At 35.3% G+C, this 9,574-nt stretch overlaps 1 pseudogene; it reads left to right on the forward strand.

The window, feature by feature from the left end:
- Positions 1-1,307: 1,307 nt before the first annotated feature.
- On the forward strand, positions 1,308-3,301 carry LOC120192935 (annotated as a pseudogene).
- Positions 3,302-9,574: the final 6,273 nt, after the last annotated feature.

A 9,574-nucleotide genomic window follows, 5' to 3' on the forward strand; every position in this document is an offset into this window, starting at 1 on the left:
AGCATTCAGCGCTGAACGGTTCAGCATTCAGCGCTGAACGGTTCAGCATTCAGCGCTGAACGGTTCAGCATTCAGCGCTGAACGGTTCAGCATTCAGCGCTGAACGGTTCAGCATTCAGCGCTGAACGGTTCCATTAAGAGACAAACAAACAGTCCCAAAATGCACATAGGGACAGGGACAAAGTCAAGATTTAAATCATGAATGGGTAAATTGCTTGACCTTAAAATAAATAAGGTCCTGAACCTAATTAAATTATAAAAATTAAGATATACATAATTTAGTTTTACTAAATTTAAAATTCAAATGTCTAAAAATCACATTAATTTAAGAAGAATGTTTAATTTCATAAATTTTAAAACTGATAATGTTTTAAATTATAATTATATCAAAAGAACTTTAGGAAAAACAATAATTTAATTATAGTGATTTTAAAACTATCAATGACCTAAAACATAATTAGGCCATCAACGTAGGGAGGCCTCCTCCCACCTATAACTTACATCCATCCCTGCATAGAGATGGACATAAGACTTGAACTCGATATGTTTTGATCCGATTTGATCCTATTAAATTGTTTTCTTTTTTAATTTTAGGTTGAAGTCCAATCATGTTTTTTCGAAAAGAATATGTTCAGGACGAGTTCGAGTTTAAATACATTTGTTTCAGATCGAATAAGGTCAAGTTCAAATTTTATCTTAAAAGTCGGGTCGGGTTTAAGTCAAGTGGAGTCACTATAAACTCAAATCGTGTCAAGTTTAAGGTGAATGGTGTATATTTTTCAGATCAGAACGGGTTGGCCGAAAATCGGATACAATCCAACTCATGCACATCCCTTAGTGCACACCCATTGAAATGTTTTTACAATAAATGTCTAAGCTCGAACTTAAAACTTTTAGAAAAATAAACTATTAATGTTATTTTTTTTAAATAAAATATTAATATATTATTTTTCGAGTTACTCTCGAATTTTTTGAATTCGATATCAAGCAATTTACTTCGATTCATTAAAAACTTGAATTAAATTTAAACTCAAATCGAGTTTATTTAAAATGAATATTGACCAAAATTTTATCAAATTAAACCTAACTAAAACGAATGTGACCGAACTTTTATCAAATCAAACCCAAATAACTTACTATACAATATTCATTTATAATCTTAATTCCCAAAATTAATTAAATTTTGATTAATTAATCTACTTAGAATAACGAGAATTCCCACGTCTATTCCCTTGTTTAATCATTCCTTCAACATCCCAATACAAATCTCTTGTCCCTTCTTTCTTCCCGCTCAGAGAAACCAAACAATGAAACCCCCTCCTTTCTTCCTTCTTTCCACCCTTTTCCTTTCTCTTCTCACTCTTTCCTTCTCCAACGACACCGATGCCCTCACTCTCTTCCGCCATGAAGCCGACACCCACGTCAGCCTCAACTCCAACTGGACCGGACGCGACTCCTGTTCCTCCGCCTGGCTCGGCGTTGTTTGCACCTCCACGGGTCGGGTCACCGCCCTCTCCCTCCCTTCCCTCTCCCTCCGTGGCCCCGTCACATCCCTTTCCCTTCTCAACCAACTTCGAATCCTTGACGTCCAAGAAAACCGCTTTAACGGCACTGTTTCACCCTTAACTAACTGTTCCAACCTTAAACTCATTTATCTTTCCGACAATGATTTATCCGGGGACATCCCCCCGCAAATATCGCTTCTCAAACGGCTGCTCCGCCTAGATTTATCCAACAACAACATACGAGGCAACATTCCTCAAGAAATCTCCGGTCTGAAACGCCTCATCACTCTCCGGCTCCAAAACAATGCATTGGCCTGCCAAATCCCAGACTTTTCATCTTCCCTTGGAAACTTGAAAGAGCTTAATTTAACCAACAATGAGTTTTTCGGGAGGCTGCCTGGAAATTTACTGAAAAAGTTCAGTGAAAAAAGCTTTATAGGAAATGAAGGGCTTTGTTGGCCAAATCCATTGCCGGTTTGTTCCTTTACAGGGTCTCGACCGGTGGATTCATCGACCCAGACCGTTTCATCGAACCCGAGAGGACACCCATCATCGAACAATACAAGAGTAAGACACGTAATGGGTTAAGCCCCGTGCTATAGTTGCAATTGTAGTGTCAACTTGTGTGGTGTTTCTGGTGGTGGTTTATTTTACAGTATCTTACTTCTGTGGGAGAAACAGTGGAGAGATTGTTTGGAAAGCCGGTAGTGACGGTGGGAAAAGGAGTGGAAGTGAAAAGAAAGTGTATGCAAATGGGGGAGCCGAGCCCGACAGCGATGGAACCAACGGAACATATAGGAGTAAGCTTGTGTCTTTTGAGAGAGGAAAACAGTTTGTGTTGGTGGATTTGTTGAGAGCTTCGGCAGAAATGCTCGGGAAAGGGAGCTTGGGAACAGTTTACAAAGCAGTGCTCGATGATGGCTGCACCGTCACCGTCAAGGGGCTTAAAGATGCGAATCCATGTCCGAGGAAAGAGTTTGAACAGTACATGGATGTGATCGGGAAAGTTCACCACCCAAATGTTGTGAAACTGAGGGCTTACTATTATGCTGAAGAAGAGAAGCTTCTTGTTTATGATTATCTCCCAAATGGGACCTTGCATTCAGTTCTCCATGGTAATGAATTTCAGTTTTTGTTGATTTCGGGAGTGTAAAGGTGTGATTATTTTCGTTTTTTTTTAACAGGAAACAGAGGACCAGGGAGAATTCCATTGGATTGGACGACTAGGATCAGCCTGGTGTTAGGGGCAGCTCGAGGATTAACAAAGATTCATGAAGAGTATAGTGCACCAAAAATACCACATGGAAACGTGAAATCATCCGATGTGCTGCTTGACAAAAATGGGGTTGCTTTGATTTCTGATTTTGGGCTGGCTTTGCTTTTAAACCCTGCTCATGCTATAGCAAGATTGGGTGGATATAGGGCTCCTGAGCAAGCTGAAGTAAAGTGACTGTCTCAAATGGCTGATGCTTATAGCTTTGGGGTCTTGTTGTTGGAAGTGCTTTCCGAAATGGGTTCGATCCGTTGTTAAAGAAGAGTGGACAGCCGAAGCGTTTGATCAAGAGCTTTTGAGGTACAAAAACATTGACGAGGAACTTGTTTCAATGCTTCATGTGGGGTTGGCCTGTGTTTCCTCAGCCTGAAAAGCGACCTTCCATGGCGGAAGTGGCTAAAATGATTGAGGATATCAAAGTGGAACAGTCGCCTTTAGGGGAAGATTACGATGAATCGCGCAATTCGGCTTCGCCTTCCATTGCCACCACTGAAGATGGACTTGCTGGTTACTGAGCTTTTCGTTTCCAAAGGGTAAATTAGTTCCTTTTTATCTGCATGATCTCTTGCTGCAAATTTATCGGTGTTTTATGGTTCTTTCTTAGACCCTATCTGCTTTCTTCATATTTCTTTGTAAGTCTCTCTGTGTCTGCTTGTTGTTGCTGGTTTGAAGATCACGGTTGATCTATATCAAATTATCACTTGTGGGTTCTTAGCTTATGACTAGATTATTCTGTGAATTTGCATTTAATTTTGAAGCAAATAAGATTAATTGTTAAAAAGTATTGATTCACGTGTCATGTTTTAAATTATGTTTAAAAACCCAATAACGTCTAATATATAAGATCTAAATGAATGGGCTTGAACGAATAAAATTTTATTTGTATTCGTTCGTTTATTTTAAAGTATTTTTGTTTAATTCGTGTTTGTTTAAAATTTTAATAGTTTGTTTCGTTTAGGAACATATTTGTTTAGCTTCGACTAACATGTTTGCTTAATATTAGTAAACAACAAACATGTTTGTTTATATATACAAAAATTATTTCACTGGTTCTTGAGCTCTTTAATCTTTACAATTTGATTTTTAAAAGTAAACTCTATGCTTAATTTAGTTTCTAATTTTATCAATATTTAAAATATAAAAAAATAAAAAGAAAATGAGAATACGAATCAGGTAAATGAACTTATATATATATATATATATATATATTGTTCGTTTATTAAATGATCATAAAATATTTTATTCATATTCATTTATTTAACTTAATAAATAAATATCAACAAACATTACGCAAATAATTCGAAATAATTCATAAGATGTAATGTTTATTTATACTAGTATATAATAGTATATAGAAACACAATCCTGTCTTCTTATCCTTTAACTAATGTATTAGGAAATTCATGCATATGGATATAAGCTAGCATTTGGGCCTAAATGACGTAATTAGCCCTGCCCATTTATAGATTCGCACGCTTTCCGAGTCGACTCAGAAAACGTGGCCAACCCAATAGCATCGCTAAAATCAAATGGCCATATTGGTATTTCAATTTCTAAATATTTCCTTGTGCGGAGGAGAGGAGTGAGGACCATCCAATTCTCCAACTTTTTCAACTTCAACCTACTCTCCCCCACGCACCTTCTCCTTACCCCATTGCTTCTTCTTTTATTTTTTTTTATTTTTTTTTACTTATTTAATTTATCCAGGATTTATATTTATTATAGTTTAAATTTATTTCATAATTTATTTCATAATTTATATTTATATTCATGTATAACTTATATTTACTTTCAAACATATTATATGTATTTGTATATAAATTTTATTATAATTATATAGACGTATTTGTTGATAGAAATAGTTAGACGATAATTCTACTTCCATTTGATTGAAACTACATTAATCACACAAAAAAGCTACTTATTAACAAAGAAAGGACTAAAAGTAACGGGCATAAACCTGAAAAGAAGGAAATCATGAAGTTGGTTTCTTCATGTCTCCACACACCAACACCAACATATCTGAATCAAATAACCAAAAAGCGCTTCATGCCTAACTTGATGGAACAGTGGTTGACTGTTAGTAACATATAACGTGTTTGATTGATGGACAACACGGTTCAATCACCCAACCATAATATAACAACACTGCGAATTGCCATCATTGACTGTCTTCCAATGAGTTGACAATTTTATATTAACAACACAAAATAAATAATTATTTAAATAAATATGGTCTTTCGGACATTATTTGAAAGAATAACCTCAAATCATCCACATCAGACGACATCGAAGCCTACAAACCGCGTGTTAAATTCTCGTACTTTATAACACGCAAGATACATCCGACGTAGGCGCACTTTTCAGGTAAGCCAATAAAACAATTGGATAAAATGAACTCGTGCATTACGAAGTGTGAGGTAGCTTTTATGATTCAAAATATCGCAAGATTTATGAAGGACCTCGCGGCCTGCAAAGCGCAGGACAATAGAAATCATGGTTTTGTGAAGGAAGAAGAAAAAAATGGTTTGATTGGAGTGTTTTTTCTGGCTTGTAAATATGAGTAATATGTGTTGTTAATTAAAAATGAAATAATGCAAGAAGTTAATTTAATTGGTACGTGGGCCTGAGCGATTAGGACATTTGTTCTTCGTGTGTTCGGGATTCCTACATATAGAGCATAATTTCGGTTGTCCAATTCTTCCTTGATGTTCGACCAAATCCTTGTCACAAAAAATACATGTTAACAGTGGACGACTTATTTTTTTTTCTTCGTAATGCATAATTTGGCCGTATTGTAGGTTCATCATGAGCTTCATCTGGATCCTATTCATTTCCAATGGGAGGGAACTCGTATTCATAAACCTTGAATATAATTTCAAGTAAGTAAACCCGATCAACGAATCTCGTGTAGGTATCCGAACAGAAGCAGCAGCAGCAATGGTGTGCGCACACGGGTATTTGAAAGTTTGGAAGAATCCGCACTCACATGTTTTTCACGTAAATTAACTACATATGCGTTGTGGTGTATGCCTTCCAATGGCCTCGCAAATCCTGATACACAAAATAATGACATTTCACGAGAGAAGCATATGGCACTCGTCGTGTTGGAATGATACTGGAATGTTTGCAATTTTCTGAGGAGGTCTGGGTGGATTTGGTGGCCACCTGCCATCCAGTCAGTTTCTTGCCTTCCCAAGGTTATGAAAAGGGTTGCCAGTCGATAATATGTTGCTTTGACAACGGAAGTGATAGTCAAATGGCGCACTCCCTTTAGTGATGAATTTATTGTCTCAACCAAGTTCGTTGTCATATGACCATACCGTCTACCCTCATCAAATGATCGAAGCCATTTCTCCTTTGAGATTCTAGCAAGGTAGTTGAAGCCCTTAGAATTCGTGTGTCTAAGTTCCTGCATCAGGTCCTAAAACTCACGAACGGACTATGTGTAACCTATCAATAAAAAGTGGAACAATTAATATGTTGCTTTTTTGTAAAGATATGGTAAACCGAAAATGGTGAAATACATACTCATTCGAAGCACCATTAAATGCTTATCTTGACTCTTGAATTTTTGCAAATAGTTTGCAGTAATATATTGTAAACATTACTGGTGATAAATATTGATGGTTGGCAAGACTAGGGATGTAAAATCAGGTAATCGTTCAGGTTTCAGTCGGATCCTGTCAGATCAGGTAAAATCGGATACATGTCATGTCATGACAATTTTATGATTAGACTCAGATCAGGTCGGGTCCAGGTTAAATCAATTCGGGTCATTTTCTGATTGATTTGACATCAGATTCAGTTCGGGTTCGGATCAGGTTAATTTTAGTTCGGATCGATGTTAGTTCATGTCAAAACAGTTCAGGTCCGAAGAAGTTAAATACCAAGTTAATTCAGGTTCGAATGAACTTCAGGCGAATCTTGTTCAAATCGGTATATCATTGACAGGCAAAATTCAAGTCGGATCATACCGGGTACGGATTGAGTTCAGGTCGGGTTAATTTTTGGTTAATTATTTTTCATCTTTCATAAACGACGAATTGTAATTTGTAATTGTTTATGATTTAGAGTAAATTACAAAAAAAATATAAATAATTATAGGTTAATTTTAATAAAAATATAATTTTAAGAATTAAATTGAACAAACATGAAATTACAAACTATAATTTAAATGAATTAAACAACACGCTAGGTGAGGGATCAAATCGAAAAAATTATAAAATGTTAAGTTGAAATTAATATAAAAAATGGACAAAATTGAATCCATTTAAATAGTTAGTGAAATAGGTTTAAGGGTTTGGATATTATGCTATAATTGTAGAGTTTGAAATGAATTTTATTATTTGATTTATTGGGTTTGAAGTAAATTATAAAAATACAAATAAGTATGGGCCAATTTCATATACAAATATAATTTTAAGGACTAAATTGAATAAATATGAAATTACAAGTTACTATTTAAATAAATTAAACAACACATACGAATCAAATAAAAATAATCGTAAAATGTAAAGCTAAAATTAATATAAAAATGGATTGAATTACTTTCATTTAAAAAGTTAAACAAAAATTTATAAAATTTTAGATTTTATAATATAATTTGAAGAATTAAATTGATTAAACATGAAATTACAAACTATAATTTAAATAAATTAAACATATGATGTGTAACATCCTAAACTATGGGTTAGTAACTAAATCGTAAAGTTTCAGAATTTGGTGACGAAAGTAGAAGAATGGAATAGTTCAATGATTATTTGGAAATATTACTTGAAAGATGTTAGTAATTATTAGATGAATTGAAGGGCAAAAGGGTCATTTGCAGGGAAAATAATTAAAGATGGATATATATTAAACATGTGGATGAGAAGAGGAAACAAAGTGGCTTCTAGAGTTCTCTTTATCTTTCTTCTTCCTTCACTCGTGAAAACCAAGAGCTAAAGGTGAGTTTTCTGATTTTTGAGTTTCTGGTTAAATTTAAGGTTGAGTTTTGATTATGAGGTGATAATTAAGCTTAAGGAGAGCTTAAATTATTTTGAAACAATAAGATGAAGAGAATAGAGGGAATTAAAGAAAATAGAGAAATAAGTGAAATCTTGAAAGATGGTTCTTTAATGAGGTTTAAGAGTGAATTTGACTTTTCATCAATCTAATTAACATGTATGAAGTGTTAGAATTGGCTTTGTAACATGTTAAAATTTGGGTATGATTCTTGAAATTCATAAGGAGGAGAGGATATGGAGATTAAAGAAGCGATTATTGAGTAGAATGATTGCAAGTATGTGTATGAAAGTTAGGAATATTAAAGGAGGTAAAAGATGAAGATGTGAGCTGAAAAGAGAGTGAATTTCGTGCTCAAGATGTAATTTATGGGTAGTGTACATCGATGCATCTTCAATGTGTATCGATGCACTCTCAAATGAATGAACATCGAATGTAATTAGGGCATCGATGCATAAGGAGTGCATCGATGCACCCCATTAAAATACAAACATCGAATGTAAATTGTGTACCGATGCAGGGGTACTACATCGATGCACATGTAAAGGGATGCATCGATACACTGTAGAGTGTATCGATGCACTTCAATGGAAATAGAATAAATCTTTATTTAAGTCTATGAAATGATAGATTATAGTATATCAATTGGATACTGATAGTATCAATACATTATGTGTAGACATCGATCAAAAGCAAAGTTCGGATAGGTCGGCAGAGTAAGATACGCAAGGAAGAACAAGAGCTCATGAGAGTTCATTGAGACCAGGTGAGTACATGATATTAAGTGTACGTTATGTATAGGGAATTAAGACATGCGATGAGTCTAATTCCAATATTATGTGATCAGGAGTACTGAAGCATAAACATATAGTGATAACTGAAGCATAAACATGTAGTGATATGGTGCTAAATGTATTGTATATGAGTAAATGCATATGTTTAATTGATTGAATTTATCTTTATATGTGACCTATGTAAATGTATGTATGTGTGTGTGTGTGTGTGTGTGTGTGTGTGTGTGTGTGTGTGTGTGTGTGTGTGTGTGTGTGTGTGTGTGTGTGTGTGTGTGTGTGTGTGTGTGTGTGTGTGTGTGTGTGTGTGTGTGTGTGTGTGTGTGTGTGTGTGTGTGTGTGTGTGTGTGTGTGTGTGTGTGTGTGTGTGTGTGTGTGTGTGTGTGTGTGTGTGTGTGTGTGTGTGTGTGTGTGTGTGTGTGTGTGTGTGTGTGTGTGTGTGTGTGTGTGTGTGTGTGTGTGTGTGTGTGTGTGTGTGTGTGTGTGTGTGTGTGTGTGTGTGTGTGTGTGTGTGTGTGTGTGTGTGTGTGTGTGTGTGTGTGTGTGTGTGTGTGTGTGAGAAAATAGGATATGTGATCCCATGAGATGAAATATATATGTGAAAGTGATATGACTTATATGTGTTTCTACTAGAATGTTACATGATATGCTATGTATGCTAAATGAGTGATGTGAATACATGATAGTGTAATAAGCTAGGTTAAATGTTATAACTGAATGAAGGGATTGTATGAGAGCATGTATATGCGAACATGTGTTATGTGATAAGAAGCATGACTATGAAATATGTGAAAAAGAATACAAGTAAAAGTGAGAAGCTATGTGATAAGTGAATGTGAATTACATGGAACTATGCTACGTGAAAGTAAACTATGTGTCTACGTGAATATGTGAAAAGATATAAAAGGTAACGCCCATGTAATGTGTTATGGGAGCTATAGGTATAGTTGGTATGCCAAGAGTCGAGGGTTCTACGTGGTCCTACGGGACATATGTGT

This window comes from Hibiscus syriacus, unplaced genomic scaffold (assembly GCF_006381635.1).
Source record: "Hibiscus syriacus cultivar Baekdansim isolate YM2019G1 unplaced genomic scaffold, ASM638163v2 tig00116983_pilon, whole genome shotgun sequence".
In the NCBI taxonomy this organism is placed as follows: Eukaryota; Viridiplantae; Streptophyta; class Magnoliopsida; order Malvales; family Malvaceae; genus Hibiscus; species Hibiscus syriacus.